Here is a 12,500-nt window from a genome sequence, read left to right as displayed (position 1 = left end):
GGTTTCTGATTTACAGGTGTTTGAACTAAGTCAGGTGTGAAATGGAGCCTGTGGAATGTCCAGCAGTGATCCGGTGTTTGTATTTGAAAGGACGTACACCACAGGAGACTTTTGATGAAATGAAAGAAACTTATGGTGATAATGCCTCATCATATGACCTTGTAAAACGCTGGCATCGTGAATTCAAACATGACCGAAAGTCTGTGGAAACAGCTCCCAGACCTGGTCCCCCCCTTAGGCCATTGATGCGGTATCTGTCCGTCAAGTTGAGGCTGCCATTTTGGAAGATCGGCGCATTACTATTCGCCAAATAGCCCAAGATGTCAAGATTAGTGCATGGTCTGTGGAAACTATCATTCGTGACTATTTGCATATGCATAAGGTGTCTGCCAGGTGGATTCCCAGGTTGCACACACCATTCCAGAAGCGAGAACGCGACGAGTGCTCGAGGATGAATTTGGAGATGTGCCAAGAAGATGAGTCAAAGTTTTTTAAAAGAATGATTACACAGGATGAAACCTGGCCTCATCGCTATGATCCAGAGACCAAACCCAGTCAATGCAGTGGAAGCACTTGGACTCACCAACTCCAAAGAAGGAAGGGGTGCAGCCCTCTGCTGGCAAGGTCATGCTCACAATCTTCTGGAACAAGGACAGAGTAGTGATGACAGATTTGCTGGCAAAGGGTACCACAATTACAGGAGCCTATTATGCTTCACTTTTGAGGAAATTAAGGGAAGCTATCAATACCTCTATAAAGAAAGGTTATTTTACAAAAGATATATATGAAAAAATAAGGCCTTCTGGCTCTCTGAGACCGAGACTATATGGCCTTCCTAAAATCCGTTTAGACCTATTTTTTCTATGGCGGGATCTGCCTAGCACTCCCTAGTCCAATGGTTTTAAACCATTATAGAACCCTAACCCAAACATTGTATTAGTGACTACTTTAGATTAGTTGATTACTTACACGAATTGCAACCCGGTGTTGAGAACAGCTTTATGTGTTCTTTCGACGTATCCAGTTTATTTACCAATGTCCTGCTACAAGAGACTATAGATATTTGTGCTGACTCCCTTCACAACAGTGATTTAACCCCCCTCCCTATAAATATATTTGTTGAACTCCTATTCATCTGTACTAAAGATGTAGAATTCAGCTTTTGCATCAGAAAACGAGGCATTAGCTTTCTTCGATAAACTTAATTCCTTCCATAAATCATAAACATTTACTATGGAGGATGAGAATGACGGCAGCTTGCCCTTTCTTGATGTTTTTATTGAACGTGGTAAGAACTCTTTTCTTACGACTGTTTATCGTAAGCCGACATTTACCGGCCTCTACACGAATTGGCGCTCATTCGTCCCCACTTCAAGAAAAACAAGGCTCATTCAGACATTAGTGTATAGAGCCCTTAGAATCTGTTCTTCTAGTAAACTGGATTGTGACTTAAAGAAGATTAAAGACATTTTTATTCACAATGATTATCCGGAGAAATTGGTTGATAATATTATTTATAATAAAGTTAAAGCTCACAATTCTCCTACAGTTTTTGGTCCCTCAAAGTGTCCTGTTAATTTAAAAATCCCTTGGATTGGTGACCCTGATCAATGTTTGGGTAGCCTTGTTATCAAGTCTGTATCAAATTGTTTCCCATCTGTTGCTCTTCGCTTGGGTTATCGTGTTAAGTCTGCATTTCCCTCAGTTGTGAAGGATGGTTTGCCCTACATCACAAATAGTAATGTGATTTATCAATTCAACTGTCAGTGTGCTGCTGTCTATGTAGGTCGAACACGTTTAAATTTGGGGACAAGAATAAACCAACATGTTCCAGCAAGCATCAGTCTAGGTAAGCCTCGTCACCCTCGTTCACCTTGGAATCTGCTATTGGTTAGCACCTCGCTGAAAATCCAGCGTATGCCAATGCATATTAAATAGACTGGTTTAGTGTTTTACACCGGGCTTACTCTTCGAATCACTTGAGGATTCTGGAGTCAGTCTCTATCCTCTCACGCAGACCCTCTCTCTGTCGATAGAAGGAATTCGTAAAATCTTTGGACTTATTTGGGGATAAATTTTAAATTTTAACTTCCCCACATATCCCATTTTGTACATATATTTTATACTATTCTACATATTCTAGAACGTATAATTTACTCGTAATCCCATTCGCCCTTCATTTAATTTATATATATATATATATATATATATATATATATGTATATATATATGTGTGTGTGTGTGTGTGTGTGTGTGTGTATACCCATGGCTAATATTTTGGAGTACCTATAAAATATTGAGATAATAATTTAAACTTACGTATTTTATTGTTAAGAATTGCACAATAAACAATTGAGAGCAAATGTAAAACATTTCACAGTAGATTGTAGTATTTTTTTATCAAAGCTTCTCTCATGCGTTTTTGCTGAGTTTCATCCTAAATTTATTGCAATATTCAAAATAATTCATTGTCATACTAAATGTGTGTTTCTTATTATTCTTTATTTTATTTATTTATATTATTGTATTCCTATTAGTGCTATATTTCATTGAAAATGTACCCCTATAGAAGAGGCTTTCAGAGATTAAATGGGCACACATTATTACTTTATCTGGTGAATAATACTATCAGGTAGAATTTTCCAGGAAGATGGAATGTTCAACGAAGGGTGTTCAAACAACGATGAAAATCTACAAGAAAAAAATGTTTCGAAAAATAGAAACGGACAAGGCCGTAAATAGTCTACAACCGCCAAGGAAGAAAGATCTTTGAAAGAGCACCCCTTGTAGATAGGAAGAAAGTTCTTCAGAACTTGCTGCTGAACGTAGATGCAAACAAAATCATATCAGCTGTAACAGTGAGCAAAGAGTTATTAGAACAAGCCAGCAAGAAAAAAAAATGGCTGGAATTTGCAAAAAATGCTGAAAATTAGACACCTGATGGTCAAAATTGTTGGGTCTGACGAAAGTAATTTGAAGTAAGTTAAAAGCTCTTATTTCCTAAACTTCGAAAGGAACAATTGAACTTTAAATGTGAATACACGTACATAGCATTTATTTAAAAAAAATTGTGACAAATTCTATTTATTTTTCATCAGATTTTTACTGCAACTGGAGTGATTTTTGTTTGCCGTAGGGAAAGAGAGGTATTTCAACCTGGTTATATTGTTCCAACTATCAAATTAGGAGGAGGAAGCGTACCAGTTTGAGGTTACATGACTTCTTCAGGTATTGGAATATTGTACACATGTGAGGGCGGAATGAACTACATTGTTTATACTAATATGCCGGACCAGGTTAACCTAATCTCTTGATTAAAATAATTAATAATAACATCCCAAATGGTGTACTCTTCCAAAAAGACAAAGCCCCCATGCAATATGTCAAAAGTTTCAATGGGTTAGTTTGAGAAAAAAAGGGTTACAGTGATGAAGTGGCTCCCTTAATCCCCTGATCTAAATCCCATTGCAACTTTGTGGTCCCATCTAGGGGAAAGAATGAGAATGCACAGATTTTCACCAAAATAAAAGAATTAGAGGCCAAACTTCATGAATATTAGAAGAAAATACATCTGACCACCTGCAACAATTTGGTCAATAATATGCAAAAACGGATAAAAGCTGTTAGAAATGTACAATAAAGTCATACATAATATTGATTGTTGTTAAAAGGCTATATATATATATATATATATATATATATATATATATATATATATATATATATATATATATATATTGATTGTTGTTAAAACAATATTTAACCCACTATTCTTTAGCTTTTAATATAGACGCTTGAATCATAATTTCAATTTCTAATTGGTGTGCCTTAATTTGGCCCAGGCTATATATATATATATATATATATATATATATATATATATATATATATATATATATATATATATATATATGTATATATACATATCTATATTATAGATAGATGTTATTTGTTTTTGTTTTTGCGATGTCTTGAATTAATTCAATTATTTACGAAAGTGCATTTTTTCCTAAATGCGATTTGGGAATATTTTCCCTTTAACCAATTTGGTACACCCACCTTGGGAGCGGCATATATATTATTTTTTTTTTTTAATGTAATATAATATATAATTTTTAAAATAAAATATATATTATATTTAATAGATAATTATATTTATATATATACACACATACATATGTATATATATATATATATATATATATATATATATATATATATATATATATATATATATATATATATATTAGGCACCGCCAAAACTGGGGGGGCAGGTCAGTACTTTTTGACGGACCGTCTTTTTAAAAATCTACCAAAAATCAGGTAATTATCCGATCAATACGAAATTTTCAGCGATTATTAGGAGAAGAATGCACTTTATAACAGTGTACTTATTTTTCATAAACGATATTTATATATATATATTTTTTTGCTTACAAACTCCCCCCTTGTTTTGAAGTGGGAACAAATATGCTTAAAATAATCATCTGAAACTGAATAAAACATATTGTGTTGTTTTAAGGGACAGAATTATAAATTAAAAAAAAAAAAAAAAAAAATTCGTTTGCATACCTTATTTTGACGTCTGAATATCAGAACTTCGATTGTGTTTAATTATCCCGCTTTTGAGTTTTGAAGTGTGAAATTCGGTGAATATGTTAAGTAAAATAATTAATTTAAGTTAAGCAAAACAAAAAAAAAATTTTTTAATATTTATACGAAAAAAGCCATTTCAAAATTTTTGATAAATAAATTAACAATTTTTTTTTAGCGAGCCGAATAATGCATGACCATTATTAAACAGGGCATGCTTTGAATAATCGATACCAAAAAAAAAAAAATTCGATAAATATTGTGCCCTTTGTGTTAAAAATAGCATCATTTTTATCGATCTCGTTTGAAAACGTTTGCCGCCTTTCGACTACGGTGGACCAAATGCGCTGAAATAATTTTTTTTTATTCTGCTTTAAATTGCCCCCCCCCCATTTTGGGGAGCCTGGCCCCCACACACATACACATTAAAAACCAAACTCATACAAATGGTCACCCATCTGGTACTGGCCAGCCTCAGCTTAATAATACATTGAAATTTTCGTCACTGAAAAATAAGTTTTTTTGGCCTGTTTGGTCTTCCATAGTTTTCTTCCCATCAAAAGAAAACGTAAACAGAGTCGATCTGAACTCTACGACGATGCGAAATATCTGGTTAGCTATATGAATAAGTGGAATTATTTGAAATTCAGGTACTTATATTATAATATTTTTGCATATTCTCTTAGAAAATCATCCTAAATCTTAGTTAGACAATAAATAAATTAATTAATTATTTCAAAAACCCTTTTTTTTTAATATTTAAGTACGTTTTTTGTGCAAGACAAAAAATGTCAATTGTTAACTTTTTGGGAAAATTTAACATTTAAAATTTAATTAAAAATAGTAGAAAAAGTTTTACATTATTCTGTTTTCTATATGATAAAATTCAGGGTTTTATCTTTCTGGAAAAAAAAAAGTTACTCAGAAATAATGGATTTTAATAAATGTAATTTCGTTTTAAAAAACAACAACAACTTGATTTTGCGGCCATTTTTGGCGGTACCTAATATATATATATATATATATATATATATTATAAAAAGCTATGAAGATATGTTTGCTGCAAGACTAAAAATTAAAACATTAACCAGTTGCTATTACGTTACATATGCATATTCGTAATGCCGTCGTTCGACCTTCTCCTGGCAAATTTCATTTTTTTTTAAATTTTCACATTTTTGCACCGATTTTCCACGGCTAAAACCCAAATATAAAGTTTCGCATGTGCTCGAATACCCTATATATAAAGTGTCATATCCGTAGACCAAAAGCTCCAGAGGAGTTTGGTAAACTTTTTAAACAAAAATATACACGCATACATAAATATATAGAAAGAGGTTTGTGTTTATTATACGCTTTTTACGCAAATATTACTCAAGTATAAATCATGTAGAATATCTGCATGAATATAATTACACGTAATAGTTAACTATAGATGACCATCCCATAACAAAATCGGGGTGGGGGGCTAATACGGAATTAATTAAAATGAATGTTAAAAAGAATATGCAAATTAGCTAGATATTCGGCAGATGAATGCAATTCAACGAGCCATATATAATAAAGTTGTATTTTCTTTTAAAATGAATAGAAAAAAGGTTCGCCTTTTTTTTCTTGGCCTTCGAGCCAAGAACTTTTTTCTGTTATCAAAGTGTAGTATGTGTTCCAGCAGTACTGCAATCCAAGACCATATGTGGGGGCAACCCCACATATCAGACCATTGCTTTTAAGCAATTTTGGTCAATGTAGGGGAAACCCTTCATACCAATTGTCACTATCCAGTTCCCTCTCGGGGGAGCTGGTATCCCTCCTCTCACTGTCCACATTAAAGAAAACGGCTTTGTGCCTAATTTGCTCAGTGGGGAAGCAAATAAATAACTAAATAAATAGAAAAAAAAGTTTTTAATATGAAGATCAATACAGAAAAAAAAATAGAAGTATATAGATAAACATTTTAATGCTTATAAAAAATTTTTTCTCGCAAAACATTCATCACGTGATGTAATGAATTTATCAATTCTACTTAAGATTTAATTTAATGAAAGCCTGGCAGTAAACTTCTGAATTATTTGAAAATATATATCATAGATCAATTCTTAGAAAAAAAAAATCAAGTCAGGTGGAACCGAATAACTCACGTATACACAAGCACAAGAATCCGACATTTTTATTCATATATAGATCATGTCATAAATATCTATAGTATGTTAATGTACTTCAAACTCATGTTAATGCGGGGGAAAATCGTCACAAGTTTATTAGGATGGCCCATTTAAACAAAATGACACCATATGCATTTTAAATATTATGTATATCTGTTGTATACTAGGGATCACAAATGAAAGAAACCACAAGTAGTGTAAAGTGTATAAATATATATTTATCATAAAGAATACAGGAGCCACTGAAGTGGTATGAGAGGAACGTGTTCGTAGCATGCGGTTAAACATTGTATGAATGTCTTCCATCTAGTCTCTAAAACCAGTGGTATTCATAGGTTGATTCCACTTAGTTCTCAAATAGGTGTGATTTGTAGCCCACAACCATACCATTAAAAGATAACGATTGCGGTAGACCGAAACAATTGTATGCAAATAAAACATGTTATTTTATAAACTTGTGAAATCTGTTCGCTATGTTTTCGTAGATTTTCAAAAAACTTGTACGTTTTATTACACCCGATTTTGGTAAAAACACATGATAAATTTTCCTAAACGTCAAAATACACTTGTGCGAAATGATCTATCGATTTTAGCTTTACTAGTAATTTAAAATCATTAAATATTCATTATTGTATCGTTATTGGAGGATTTTGGTTTAAGCATAACATGTAAGGATTTTGGTTTAAACAAAATCAAACAAAAAGAAAAGAACAAAAAATCGTTTTGGCATCTGAAAATAAGCATCAATTTTCAGATTCCGATACTGATTCCGATACCCCCAAATTTCCGATCTCGATTCAGATTAATCGTTCTAACATTAATATATATATAACACTCGTATATATATATATATATATATATATATATATATATATATATATATATATATATATATATATATATATATATATATATATATATATATATTTATATATATATAGCTACGATCTCTGTTTGCTTTTCATATATATAAATATATATATATATATATATATATATATATATATATATATACATATACATAGTAATTATAATATATATATAGTAATTTATAAAATATATATGGCGATTAAGCTATATGTTTATATAACTACTTCATTTACTCACATAAAGTTAATATACGAAAGTATAAATTTATGCGTAAACTTTAAGAATTTACTTCAAAAGTGTTCAATATATAGGTATAGATAGTTAGTAATAGTACAACATATATATGGCAATTAAGCTACACTGAATATTCCGTGTTTCATCCACTCTAGGATTCTTCAGGCTTATGCGCATAAGCCTGAAGAATCCTAGAGTGGATGAAACGCGGAATATTCAGTGTAGCTTAATCGCCATATATATTTTATAAATTACTATATATATATTATAATTACTATGTATATATATATATATATATATATATATATATATATATATATATATATATATATATATGAAAAGCAAACAGAGATCGTAGCTCTTTAAAAACGCTAAGCTAGAGAGAAAAAACCCCAACGTTTCGCAGCTGTTAACGTCGCTAAAAGAGTAAGAAGAAATCATGTGTGTGTGTGTGTGTGTGTGTGTGTGTGTGTGTGTGTGTGTGTGTTTACTTTCACTTTGATTATCATTTTGTTCTATCCGGGAATGTGGCATCCTAACCGATGTCAGACATTCACCCGGTATCGCATGCATTCAAACTGAGATATCTATTTAAGAATGTAATCGTTCCTTTAAATGCGTGTGTGTATGTGTATGTGTCTATATATATATATGCTTATATTTACATACATGTATTCATATTTTAAAAGTTTAAATGTAATTTTTATCAAACGCAAAATTTTCAGTAATAGCTCGATAGTGTAGAACAAAGATGTAATAAAACGTATAAGTTTTTTGAAAATCTACGAAAATATAGCGAACCCATTTCACAAGTTTATTAAATAACAAATTACCTCTGTACTACATCTTTCACATCAAACTATTAACAATTTTGTTAGGTAAAATTTCCATTAAAAACATGATACTAGCGGGGGTTCTTGCCCTTGCCGGGTTGTAAAATACGTTTAAATATATTTTAATTCATGCAGATTTTATATATATATATATATTTACAGAGCCAATCCTCTAGTAAATAGTATGTTTTACAACAATATATAGTGGTGTTTTCAAAAAAACAAAACAGAAGAAACTACTTGGTGTTTTCAAAAAAAAAGAAAGAAAAGAAAAGAAAAAAAAGAAAAAAGAAAAAAAAGGAATAAAAGAAAAAAAAAGAAAAAAAAAGAAGTTACTTGGATGCCATCAGTCACCATCAAAACAAAAACATTTATCTCTCTAGCCGCATCTTTTACCGATGTAGCTATTGAGAGATAAGTAAGAAAGATTAAATATTAAACGATTTTAATTAAGGCATGCGCAGAATGACATACAAATATGTAGCCAAATTGAAATGAACAGTTTGCATTTCATATATATGCCGTTATATGTCTCTACGCGTTATTCATTCTTCTAAACAAGATTGTATTTGTTATAAACTATCCTTGGTGTATTATTACTATTCCCTATTAATTTTGGTTTTAGATGACGAGTACTTTAAGCGTTTATCGGTTAAATATGTTTTCTCTACCATGCTAGAAAACTACTAATGCCCGAAAGTATCCTGTACCTCTATAAGGCCACCATTCGCCCATGTATGGAATATTGTTGTCATATTTAGGCTGGTGCATCTGCTACTAGTCTCTCACTCCTAGACAAGGTTCAAAAGAGAGTCGCCAACCTAATAGGTCCTGAACTGTCATCTAAGTTTCAGCCTCTGTCCCATCGACGAAATGTAGCCCCCCTCTGCCTGTTTTACAAGTGCTTTAACGGTGAATGCTCCGAAGAACTGCAAGTACTTGTACCTCCTCGGCGTAAATACCCCCGACAAACCCGACAAGCAGAAAAATCCCACCCCTTCACATTTGAGATCTCTATATGTAAGAAAGACTTCTACTCCAGTAGTTTCTTCTCCAGAACCGCTAGATTTTGGAATTCTCTTCCAGGTTCCTGCTTCCCCAACTGTTCTGACATGCAGAAATTCAAGTGTAATGTGAATAGAAATCTTGCTACCCAACTCCCCACATAGTACCCCTGTAGCTTATGACCCTGATAGTAGCCCCCTACATCAAAGTGGCAATGTGCTTTGTTTGGAGTGAAAATGTAATAAAAAATAATATTTACACACACAAACAGATACACGCATATCTACTGGTTTATTTATATTAGTGTTGGGACGATTAATCTGAATCGGGAATTGGAAAAATCGACAAATTTGAGGGTAGCGGAATCGGTATCGGAATCGAAAAAATTGGTGCTTATTTTCCGATGCGAAAACGATTCTTTGAATTGTCTTTTTTGTTTGATTTTGTTTAAAGCAAAATCTTTCATTGCTGACAATAATGATTCAATTATAAACATGCATTGATTTTAAAATACCCGGAATAGTAAAATCTATAGATCATCCTCTACAAGTGTAAATTTACGTTTAGGAAAATATCAGCATATTTAAACATGTTTTTTTTTTTTTTTTTTTTTTGTTTGTTTTTTTGTTTTTTGTTGTTGTTTTTTTTTTTACAGAAATCAGGGGAAACAATAACTCTATAGTTAAAAATTTAGAGATTTATAAAGAATCGGAATCGAAATTGGTAATTGTATGGGAATCAGAAATTTGGTACGGAATCGGTAATCGTATCGGAATCCGTAAAAATATTGGAATCGTCCAATCACTAATCTATATAGAAGATAATACTTCCAAATTTGCAATTTTTTAATAATGAGGTCTTTGGAAAAATTTTCCACCCAGAATAACATTTTATTCGACAGCTTAAATGCTTTGAAATTCCTAATATATTAGCAAGTAAAATCATTTTTATTTTCCACTATTAAAATATATATTAAAATGACTGATTTATTAATGAAAAATGGAAGTATTTTGCGATTCTTTTAATTTTGCATTTAAATTTTATTTTAAAAAATTCGTTTTAATAATTTACGTTTTTGCAATCTTGTGTTCAATAAATACTCGTTAATAGTAAACAGAAAATAATAACTCCATGCTACACTCCAACACAATCATCGTTCAACTCAACAACATCACATAATTATTAAAATAACGTCCTCACATTTTGGTTATTTTTCCCATCATTTTCAACCCTCTCATCATATTTTTCATCATTTACCTGAACATTCATCTATCTAATTATTCATTATCCAGAAGTGGTTTCCAGCCTTGATAAAATATAAATATTATCAAAAAACAAACAAACAAACAAACAAACAGCGCAAAAAAAAACAAAAAAAAAACGCAACTATTTTAAAAGTCACGTAAAAGCGAGCACACACGCATACAGAAATACGGCGAAGCTTGCTTTTAGAATTCGTTTCTTGCTCCCTGTTCCTCCGACTCTATCAACTCGCATAAATTTAAACGTAGTGTGAAGAAACAGCTTGCTGCTCAACTTCCCATCCAAGTTACCAATTATAGAAAGCTGGCCATTACAACAGTAGCCTGTTACGCCCCTCTTGAAATATGCCGTTTTTTAGAGGTGAACAAAGTTTTAAAAAGCGATGCATTCAAAGATTGCACCATAAAATATATTTAATAGATTGAAAATAATTTCATTTTTTAATCTTGAATTAAATTCTCTTCTTTTTTCTTACTAGAGAAGAGATATTCTCTTTGAATAAGTCAAGCAAAACGACAATTCGTTGATTTCTAGTTAAAAATTATATATATATATATATATATATATATATATATATATATATATATATATATATATATATATATATATAATTTGAACCGATCTGTTTTTTTTTTTTTTTTTTTACCCGGATGTTAACCAAACTCCAACCAAACTGGAGCTTAATCTAACTCTAAACTAATGATGGGACGATTCCAATATTTTTCCCGATTCCGATACAATTACCGATTCTGCAATAAATTCCCGATTCCGATAAATTACTGATTCCGATTCCGATTCTTTATAAATCTCTAAATATTTAACTATAAAAGTATTATTTTTTTCCCGATTACCGTAAAACCACATTTTAAATGTGCCTATATTTTCTCACTTGTAAAACACATACATGTGATGGTGAGATCTAGAAGTTTTAGTCTTACTGGAAGTTTAAATCAATAAATATTTATTTTATTATTACTAAAAGCAGTGAAAGATGTTTCTTAAACCAAAATCAAATAAAAAAGATAATTTAAGGAATTGGTTTTGGCATCGCAAAAAAGGCTCACATTTTCCTGATTTCGATACCCCCAAAAGCTCCGATTTTTCCGATTCCCGATTCCGATTAATCGTCCAAACACTACTCTAAACTTACTATAACACAAACCTAAACTAACTCTAAAGTAAGTTTTAGGCTTAGTTCGGCAAAATTCAGTTCGATTCGGTTCAAATTCTGTAGAAGCGCCGGTTATTTTCTAAATAAAGGACATTTTGAATAACTCAAGCGAAACGCTGATACAGCTTTTAAAAGTTTAACATTTGCTACGAGTACTGCATTTAAACCAAACTAGTTTGGTGTTTGACGACAAATCGATTTTTTAAATATGTGGCTTAAACAAAAATAATATTAAGCAAGCACTTATTTGTAATGTCGAGAATAATAATATATCTAAAAAATACGAAATTCATCAAGTAGAATTGCTGTTTTGGTTTTAGTAAAAACAAAAACATGTCCACTGTGAGTGAACTCTTCACCGTCTACTTT

The 12,500-nt window shown here is 31.4% G+C and overlaps 1 long non-coding RNA gene across 1 annotated transcript in view; it reads right to left on the bottom strand.

The window, feature by feature from the left end:
• Positions 1–11,612: 11,612 nt before the first annotated feature.
• Positions 11,613–12,500, bottom strand: part of LOC145284806 (uncharacterized) — a 290,003-nt gene continuing 289,115 nt past the window's right edge. Inside the window, exon 4 of the long non-coding RNA XR_013868887.1 lies at positions 11,613–12,500. This exon is cut by the window's right edge and continues 2,667 nt beyond it. This is a non-coding gene — a long non-coding RNA (uncharacterized LOC145284806).

Source organism: Euprymna scolopes, chromosome 9 (assembly GCF_053919585.1).
Source record: "Euprymna scolopes isolate OS-2025 chromosome 9, ASM5391958v1, whole genome shotgun sequence".
In the NCBI taxonomy this organism is placed as follows: domain Eukaryota; kingdom Metazoa; phylum Mollusca; class Cephalopoda; order Sepiida; family Sepiolidae; genus Euprymna; species Euprymna scolopes.
This window is presented reverse-complemented; position numbering and strand designations above follow the sequence as displayed.